This window comes from Felis catus, chromosome B4, assembly GCF_018350175.1.
Source record: "Felis catus isolate Fca126 chromosome B4, F.catus_Fca126_mat1.0, whole genome shotgun sequence".
Lineage (NCBI taxonomy): Eukaryota > Metazoa > Chordata > Mammalia > Carnivora > Felidae > Felis > Felis catus.
Window position 1 is genome coordinate 40,278,324 of NC_058374.1, and position 10,709 is coordinate 40,289,032.

Here is a 10,709-nt window from a genome sequence, read left to right on the forward strand (position 1 = left end):
CAAATGATATTAATGGATGAGATTAGGAGAAACACAAACTTTTCCAAAGCCAGTTTTGGAGAGACCATCAGATGTTGTTTATCACACTTCTCTTTCATGTCCTCGTTCTCTTCGGATAGGTTTTGTAGAAGTGTAAAGGCAGATAGGATATTGATATTGAGTTGTGGAAGTCAAATGCAAAAGCTCCACAGAACCAATAAACCACCACTTGCCTAAAACTGCACTTTATTTTCGAAATCCAGAGGGTTAAAACTTATGGCAACTGGCTTCTGAAACTTCATGGCTTTTGTTACCATATGAGTAATAACAAGCAGGCTGGGTTACGGGGAAAGAGTAAGACCAAATGATGACTTCCTGTTCAGTGAAAGACACCAGGGATTAGTTACAGACCATAGACGTAGGGATGATAGTTTCAAAATCTGAAATCAGTAAAGGTATTGATCCAGAAAAAGGTAAGAGGTCAACAGAAGGAAGCAGAAAGTGTAAAACTGGTGAACAGCTAGAAATATTTGAAGAAATGCCCTGTTTCATCATAATAAAATAAATGCTAATTTAAAAAAGTGAGAGGTTGTTCTTGATCTTTAATATTGGCAAATATCTTAAAATGGGATAATAGCACTTGTGAGGATGTAAGGGAACAAGAACCCTCATGCTCCTTTGGTGGAAGTGAAAATCAGCACAGCCTGTTTGGAGCAGTAATTTAAGTATACACCCATGACCCAGTAGTCACTCTCCTGTGGACTGACTCCATAACTGCTCTTGCACAGGTCTGTCTGGAGAAATGTGTGAGGCTGTCTGTCATAGTGTTGTTTGTGATAGTTGGGCAATGAATATAGTGTAGGTGTCATTTCCATGGGAAAGGACAAGTTGCATATGGTGTGTGTACATTGTGGAATATTGCATCGACTGAGGGGTGGATCTTAAAAAGTTGGACTGAGTTAACATTGAGCTCTAGAGAACATGTTTTTTAATGTGAGTAAACACACACACACACACACACACACACGAGTTAGAGCTTTGTCTGTTCCTCAGGGACACCTATTTATTCAAAGACATATCCCCATCGCATTAGGGTACTTATCAGGGGACTGAGAAAGGGGACTCAGGGTCAGGATCAGAGATAAAGGGAAAAAATAACACAAAAGAAGTGCTTTGCAATGACTCTCAGGACCTGGAATCCAAAAACAAGAAAAGACAAGGTATAAGATCTGGTGTCAGAAGGTTGACATTTTCTATTTGAGCCTGGTCCTTGTGCACATGACATAAACGTCAAGTCTCAGTTTTCTCATCTGTAAAATGAGAATAATCAATAACTTCTCTGATAGTATGTGGTTGGTAGCAATCAAGAAGATGAAAGCATATTGCTTGGCATGTAGTAGATGTATAGTCAATGTTAAGTTCCTTCCTCCTGTCCACCAGCATCTCTTGAGGAGGTATAGGGGTTTGCCCTCCACATCTCTCTCCTTGGCCTGGTTTTGAATAGTTGCTCATCTGTGACCATTACCCTCAGTGGGCACTGCTGCCCAACACACAGAGTCAGACACAAGCCGTCCTGGGGCCAGACATACAAGATCCTCCTCTCAAGGTTGGTCTCCCATGATCTTTCAGCTCAGGATGGGCAAAGCAGTGCTGGGTTTCCCAGATTGTTTCTGGGAAACAATCTGGCTTGTCTGCATCCTGATATTCTGGTTTGCTCTGCCTTTGTTCCCATTCTAGTGAAAGGCTGGGCTGCTCCTCTCAAAGACCTTAGTTATTTCTCAATTACTTTATCCAGCCAGCCTGGAATTACTCTCAAACCCACATAGACTTTCAAAGGAGGTTTTGTTTTATCTTCTTTGATTATATTTTATATTTATATTTATATATTTATATTTATATATATTTCTAACAGAAAGCCCTTCCCTCTCTCTCACTATGAGTAACCAAAACCTTTCAATGGTTCCTCATAGTCCTTAAGGTGAAGTCCAAATGCCTTAGGACAGACTCACCTGCTCTCGTTTTACCTGAATAGCCTGATCTCTTTTCACTCCCTTAAGTCCTTAAATTGTTTGCTTCAGTCACAGAAATTCTCTTTCAGCTGCTTTTATGTGTTCTACTCTCACTTTAGTATGTCTGTCCAAGCTGTGCATTCATTCCATGTAACAAATTGGGGGGGGGGGCACCTACTATATGCCAGGCTCTATTCTTTCTGAATGAAATATTTTCCCTGTGCCTCATCTTTGCCTAGTTACCTCTTCATCATCTTTCAGGATGCAAGTGAAGCATAACTTCCAGAGCCTAACCCGGTCCCCTTCCCTATGCAGGTTAAGTGCCATCACTGTGCATTCCAGAGTACCTCAGATGTCTCTTCTCATTGCACTTTTGTATAGTTTCCTTTGCTCTTTTGTTTCTATCCTCAGACCCCAAGTGCTAAAAGCACAGGTGCCCCATCTGTTTTGATCATCTCTGAGTCCCCAGCTCCTAGACTGGCACAAAGCAGACACTCGAGTGGCTAGTGAGTATAAGGGAATGATCTCACAGCATGTTCTTGTGTTGTGTTACATTGCTGTTTTAGATTCGAAGAGATCCTAGAGATACCTTGAGGGCAAGCCTTTTTTCCCCAACTCTTTATAAAAAAAACAAATACTATCAAGATATAACTCAAATACCATAAAACTTGCTTTTTAAATATGTACAATTCAGTGTTTCTTAGTGTATTCATAGGCTGTACAATCATCGTTACTATCCAATTCCAAAATATTCTTATCACCCCCAAAAGAAATCTTGTACTCATTAGTAGTTTCTCCCCATTTCCTCCTCTTCCCAGCCCTGAGCAACTGCTAACCTACTTTCTGTCTCTATGGATCTGCCATTTCCAAATATTTCATATAAAGAGAATCATACAATATGTGGACTTTTGTGGCTGGCTTCTTTCATTTAGCATAATGTTTTTAAAGTTCATATCTGTAGCTTGTATCAATATTTCATTCCTGTTTATTGATGAATAATATTACATTGTAGGGATATACCACATTTTGTTTATCCATTCATCAGATGATGACTGGACACATGGGTTGTTTCCAACTTCTGGTTATTTTGAATAATACTGCTATGAGAATTCATGTATAAGTTTTTGTGTGAACATATATCTTTAGTTCTTTTTGGTATATACTTAGGGGTGGAATTACTGGGTCCTATGGTAACTCTATGTCTAACTTTTTGAGAAACTGCCATACTGTTTTCCAAAGTGGCTGCTCCACTGGTAATGCACAGCAGTTCAAATTTCTTCATATCCTCACCAACACTTTTTGTTTTCCTTTTTTAAAATTAAAAAAAAATTAAGACTTTCAAGTAGGTGAAGTTTTTATTTCTCATCAGTATTTTATGGCCCTTTATGGAAAAAAGATTTTTTTTTTTTGCATTTGACTTTGGACATGTTATTTAACCCTTGGTGAAACTCTGCTTCCTACAGAGGCTAATATTTCTACTCTTTAGGGTAGTTTCTGCCTCATAGGGCCATTGTGGGGATGGACTGATGTGATGGGTAGGCGGCACTTAATGCAGTGCGTGCCCAGTGGATTCAGTGGATGTGAGCCATTATGATTATGGCTTCTGATGAACTTCTTCTCTGCATCCAGGGATACGCACACAGCTCAGGCTTTGGCTTGGTGACGGTCCCTTTGGTGGGAACAGTTGCCTGTGGCAGTGACCTGAGAGGGCTGGGGAATAGAGTGGCTGAAAAGGCCAAGAAGCTCTGGAAGTTCAGAGGTCTCTGGCCTCATATGCTCCATCCACATATATGGAGTGTTTGGGGTGAATAAAGTCATACTCACAGACCCACCCCCCACTTTAGTGTAAGCATGGAACTCTAATATAAACAGGGTGTCCCTGAACACAGGAGCTGTGGCCAGTGGATGTGAATTCAAAAAGTCGGAAAACAGCGAGCCGAGTGCTTTGGCTGTTCCCACTTCAGATGCTTTGTGAGGTCGGTGTAGAAACACTTTGCAATCTGAGAGTTTTGGCTAACCAATTGATTCTTTTCAGTACTGGTCTGTCACGGCCAGCGGTCACTCAGCTCACAGTATCTCATGATCACTTCATAAGAAGAGCTTCTCATCTTCTCGTTCCTGACAACCTTCTCATTCCTGACAAGGTGCCTTTGGGAAAAGCACCTTGCCATGCTTAATGCAAAGGTAGCAGCAGCAAAGGAGGTGACACAATCCTTCAGTGGCTCCGCTGTCATTACCATGGATTGCAGAGTTCCTTGAGCTTCAGGGATCAAATAACTAGACCTCTGAAGCCAGAGGACCAGTCCTGCTAAATGGTATTCCCTACCCCAGGTCCCTGGGTTTCCCTGATCTCTGAGCAGCCAGAGTGAGGGGTACATTAATTCTGTTTATGTATGTTCCTCCAGTAGTCAGCTGATTGGACTTCCTGATAAAAACACCAGATGTGCCTGCTAGGAGACTTTCAAAGTAGATTAACTTGGGTGTCCTATTTACTATGAGACCTGCGCACAGTGAGAGGTTTTGCACATCTTCCCTGATTGTCCCTTACTGTGTCCCTTTCAGCTCTGGACCCTGGTGCAAGCAGGAGCATTTCAGGACATGTTGGGCCAGAGGGGCGTTCCTTCCAGAGACTCTTGGGACTTGCTACAAGTACAGGCTAAGCAGTTTTAGCACTTCTGCTGTGGAGGTTGGATTAATTCGGCAAAGTGAAGATGCATTGAAACTGTGGGGAAAATTGGGGTGAGGAGTGTGATGCAGAAAGAATATGGGAGCCCAGAAATGAGATGTGTTGATAGTGACCTTAAGTGGTTGGGGCACCACTTTGTAAAAGTGTTTCTTTATCTGAAAAGTAGGGCATTAACTAGAACTCTTAACCTCTAAATCCACGCTTATTGCCTTTGAGTACCCTCAAGATTAAAAGGACCAGTAATAATAATAAGTGGCCTAAAACTGAGGAATATTTTCAGCTGGGGTCATGGGAGAAGGAGAGGGAGGAGGCCTCCCTTACTCCCTTCCTCTTTCCCTGCCTCCCTCCCTGCCTCCCTCCCTCCCTCCCTCCCTTCATTCGTTCATTTGTTTGTTCCTCCCTCCCCCCTTCCCTTCCTTCCTTCCTTCCTTCCTTCCTTCCTTCCTTCCTTCTTTCCTTCCTTCCTGGCCATGCAAAAAATATTGTGACTGAATGATTAGTCAGGAACCAGCAGAAACAACTGATGACTCTTGGGTGTCTTGAAAAATCTAGGGTCCATGATATTTTCAGAGGAGGAGTGTATAGATAGAAAGTTTTGGGAAATGTACTCAGAGATGCCAAATGGAGATAAGGGAGGTATATCTGACAGCATTTTTGAAGAAATAAAGCCAATAATAAAGCCTCAATCAAATGGGATATCTTTTTTCAGCTTCAGGGAACTAACCTGTGGTATTTCATTCGTTGGACTCTTAGGTGACTTGATCTTTTTAAAATTTAAAACCACAAGTATTTTTTTTTTGGCATACATTCTATTTACACATTGAAATTTCTTCTCTGTTTTCAGAATAAAAATTCAGATAGTATTTTGGTTGAGAGAGCAAGTGAGAAAAGAGAGAAAATAAAATTTATTTGCTCCATGTAGGCAACCAACCTTATGCAATCATGCAAAACATATTTGGGGATATCAGCTTTTTTTCTACAGTGGCTTGAGCATTGGGTCACTGCCTGTGTCTGTGACAACACACCCATGCATCTCAAACATGCATGTTTGGGTGGGCCTGATTTACTCTAAATTTTCTGCATTGCATGTTATCCTTTTGAATTTGTGGAATGAACTATGGTGGACAAAGGACCCTGGGTGAAGGGGGGCAGAAGGAAGAAAATGCGCACATGTGGGAGGGAATTTTCCTAAGACCGAGAAGGGAGGCTTGATGGACATGGGGAGTCCGCTTTTCCTCCACTTACCCAAATTCAGCTCTGCCAGTTCATATCTGTATCTCAAAAGGAACTTGGGAAACACCAGTGTTGATGCTGTGGTGGGAGACATTTTCGGGGTAGAGTGTTGGATTTGGTTGTCTTGGTGGATTTAATGAGCCTTTTAGAACTCTCGACTCTGTCCTTTGACTGACTATTCTTTGTACTCTGTCGACGATTCTGTTATTCTGGAAAGTTGTTTATGATGACATAAAAAACCCAATGGCACCCCAGTCTCTATGTGCTGTGTGAAAGGGACTTTTGCAAGGTCTTTTGCTTCTTGCCAGTGAGAAAACTGCCCTCTCAGCAGGGCTTTTCTACCAGGTGGTGCAAGAGGACGCTGATGTCCACACTGCTGGCTGTTCTTTCTAGGCAGCAGCAGCAACAGCAGGTGGCTGAGCTGAAGGCCCTTCCAGGGTGTTCCCAAATGCCTCCTCTGGGTGCTGGTGCACCAGGAACAGCTCACATCAGAGGAGAGAGAGGAGGGCAGCGAGAGTGTTTAACAGAGGTGGGAGAAACTTTCTTACCATGCTATTGCCTAGACAGATGGTATGACAGTGAATTTTTCCCAAGTTCTTCAAAATGCATCTGAACTGGGCTATTTCATGCTTTGATTTCTTCAGGTGACCTAAAGCACCCTGCCATTCTCCTAAACTCCTGATTGGATTAGCTCCTTTCGACCAAGGAACACCTCTCATTAAAAATGCTCAACCATCCAGGGAAGGGGATTCTCCCAAATGTTATGTTAGACTGGTGGGATCATGGGTGTTTTTGCTCACTTTTCTAAACCTTATGTACTTTTGGTATATTAATTTAAAATAGAAGTTACGATGTAAAAAACTTGTTTTCCCAAAGCTCATTAAGCCTAAACAGGCTCCTCATCACCAAATGATCGTTTAAAAACACTGTTTGGTGATTAAATTGTAAATGAATCAAAAGCATATGGATTCATTTTTCCCACCAGGGACATGATTGCAAATTTATATTTTGTTGAAAATAATACATTTGTAAAAATTATTTAGTTTTTCTTTTAAAGCTTCTTCAAAACAATGCTGAAGGATATACAGCTGGAAAGGAACCCACACAGAAGTAGGGTTCATACTTGGGCTTACCATGATCTCCCGTGGAGAAAGGGCAAGGGTGTGATAGTTTATAGAATGAACATGTACATCAAATTGTAGGCCCTCATTGAGGCAGGCATCACGGTCTTTGGGTTAAGACAGAAAATGTTTTTGTTTTTGTGTTCCTGGCATGCTAATGAGACTGCAAGCATCTCCAGAGAAGGGACCTGTTCCTTCAATTGCTCCATGAAGTCACCTGCACCAAATCTTTTGTATAGAGTTTAGTCCCCTACAGCCTGTAGATGGATGGAAGCCGATTTAGAGTACTGAAAATGCTCTCAGAACTTTTTTTTTTAAATATAATTTATTGTCACATTGGCTAACATACAGTGTGCAAAGTGTGCTCTTGGTATTTGAGGTAGATTCCCATGGTTCATAGCTTCCATACAACACCCAGTGCTCATCCCAACAAGTGCCCTCCTCAATACCCACCACCCATTTTTCCCTTTCCCCCACCCCCTTATCCGCCCTGTTTGTTCTCTGTATTTAAGAGTCTTTTATGGTTTGCCTCCCTCCCTCTCTGTTTGCAACTATTTTTTACCCTTCCCTTGACCCATGGTCTTTTGTTAAGTCTCTCAAGATCCTAAATGTCCATCAACTGATGAATGGATAAAGAAGATGTGGTTTATATATACAATGGAATACTACTTGGCAATGAGAAAGAATGAAATCCTGCCATTTGCAGCAACGTGGATGCAACTGGAAGGTATTATGCTGAGTGAAATAAGTCAGTCAGAGAAGCACAGAATGGTTGGAAACAATGTCATTGTCATACATGCCAAACAGTTGGCACCCTCAGAGCTAAGAGCAATGCTCTGGGGGGTGGCTGATGCAGCTGGGGTGGGAAGAGGTTCTCTGGTGGCTTTGCCACATACTCTCCCCCAGGGAGCTGTACTCCATATCATCTCTCGTTTCTAGACCACATGATCCCCTGACCCTGCACTGCTGCTGAGGCAGAAAGAAGACAGGCCCTGTTTGATTCTCTCTTTGGCATTTAGCACAGGGCTTGCTGGCTGGTTAGTCTTTAGTCTGCTTTGTTGGAGAAAGGGCACAAAGCCAAGTGCAGTAGTTCATGTGCTGTCAGGAGGACCCTGTACTGGGTCTGCTGTCCTGGGCGGGACTGTGTGCCGATACTTCTGACCCTGGTGTACACATGGAGGGTTCACGATCAGAAGAAAGAGATGGATTGTACTAGATATAGTCTCAGCTGGACCTCTTTGATCCTCCAGGGAATATTTGGTCTTACCTGGAGACATTTTTGGTTGTAACCACTGGGGCAGTGCTGTTACTGGCATCTAGCGGGTAGAAGCCAGGCATGATGCTAAACATCCTACAGTGCATAAGACAGCCCCCTACCACAAAGATTTATCTGATCTGAAATGTCAGTAGTGTTGAAGTTGAGAAATCCTGATGTAGAAGAGTGTGGGTTGGGTCATTTGTCAGATATGAGTTTTGATCCTTCATAGCAGACTTATGAGCTAGGTGGTTTTTAAGCTCCTCCATAGCTTTGGATTTTTTTATTTAAAGAAAAACACAAAAATGGGCAGAGAGTTGGAAAATGAGAGGTGGGAAATTAAGATCATTTAGTTTGAGAAAGTGAAAACTTGAATTGTCACATCAGCCATCAGGCATGGAATTTTTTTTTTTTACATGAAGCGTACTGAGAAATTATTATTCTCCTTTGGAGACAATAGAAAAAGAAATGGTATAAATTGAGGAGAAAAGATTTGTGTTCGATCTGAAAATATATTTGTGTGTGACGATGGTAAGAAATTAGTCTCAGTTGAGGGAGAAAGGCATAAAATCACCTTTCATGGAAAACTTCTAATGAAGTGAATGTATAGTCATCTGTCTGGTATGATGAGGATAACCTTGACCTTAGAGTAGAGTCCCTTTGAGTCTTGGCAGCCTGTGGCTCTAGTTGTATCCTTTCCATATTCCACAGGATAAGTAATTTCGCGATTGTTATTTTTTCCCTTGGCATTCCGTCCCCGTTCTTCATCTGCTCACCTTGCCCGCTGTCCATCTGCACCTGTAGGTAGATACTTAGCTGGTTGCTTACCCTCCACCTGCTTCTTTTTGCTCATTCCATCTCTCTTCCTTGCAGCATCATTGTTGGCTGAGAGATTTCCAGGACTGAGGCTCACATTGAATACTACCCTGTAATTGTGACCCACACTGGGTATAAACAAGGAGCTCATCACTCTTCTAACCCATGGTGTGATTGATGCCTTGGCTTGGGAAACTTTGCAAGTCACATTAGCCTGGAATTTTGCTGCCTTATTGGATTTCAATGCTGTGTCTAATTTGCTGACCAATATTATTATCCTTAGATCTTTCTTGATGTTCCTCCAAATCTCTCCTGTCTGCCAAAGTTCTGTGATTGAGATGATTGTTTCCCTTGCAAAGTATTTTCCGGACAGATTTGATTTTTGTGGTCTCTGCCCCATGGTTGTTACAGAGGAGAGAGGAAATGATTCAATGTGATTTCTCTGAAAAGTTTTAGTGAAAAAGAAAGGAGAATATAGGATTTTTTTCTCCTTCCTCTCTATCCTTTACCCAACCTTATGTCTTTCACTTGCAGCCAAGGGTTTATTTCCAAACATCCTGGGTACAGTACTTGTGTGCCTATGTAGACCAGTTATCTTCATTTAGAGAAAAAATTCTGTTTCATGACTGCACCTGTACCCTTCCCCAGGTCAATGATCTTACAATGTTTTTGCTTGGCAATGGTTAGAGAATGTTCATGCTTTTGTAATAGCTTGCCCCTCAGAGCACATGTCTTCCTGTTGCTAGCTCATTTATATCCTCTTTCCTGATGGAATGTTTGATTTTCAATCCTGCTAGGTAAGAGTGCAGACTTTGTGGCCCCACTAATTCTAATCCTTGCTCTAACACTCTGTGACTTTAGGTATGTTATCTACCCTTCCTATGCATTAATTTTTTCATCTCTAAAATGAGGCTCATGGTAACTCTGACCATAGAGGATTCTCATGAGGACTAAGTGAGATAAATTACTTAATACAGGTCCTAGTGCAATTAATACCTCAGTGAATATTAACTATGTGTACTAGTTACTCAAAGAGGCCTGAAGCAAAGAGAAACATGTTGGCAGTTGAGATGTTCTGAAACCTCCAGGGTTCTCAGATATTATTACTATGTTATCAGCTTGCTACCATTTCTCCATCTCACAGATCCAATTGTGACTCAGCTATTATCTTGGATGGATACCCACCCCATGGGTCATGGGGGAGACCACAGATACCAAGATGGGGGGCTTGGCCCTCGGAGAATAAGCCATTCCTGCTGACACTCTGGAACTCTCCTTGCCATGGTTTGCTGCCCTCAGTTGTCACCTCTTGCTAGGGGTCATAGCAAGCTTTCTTTCTGTCAGAGTGCCATTTTTCTCTCCAAGTCGCAATTGATTTATCAAGTCTATTATGGCGAGCTATGGTTTCAGATGTTGTCTAGAAATCGTCTATTCATCCTTTTTTGAATCAAGGCAGTTGGTGTTGTCTGGCCTCTGGTACTTTAGAAAACCCACCGGTGTAGATACCAGTCCCCCCAGAGAGGAAAACATATGCTCTGTTCCCCAGCTTTAGGATGTGGTGGATGCTCAACATTTGCCAGCTTGGGGACCAGCACCTGAAGCTCTGTCAG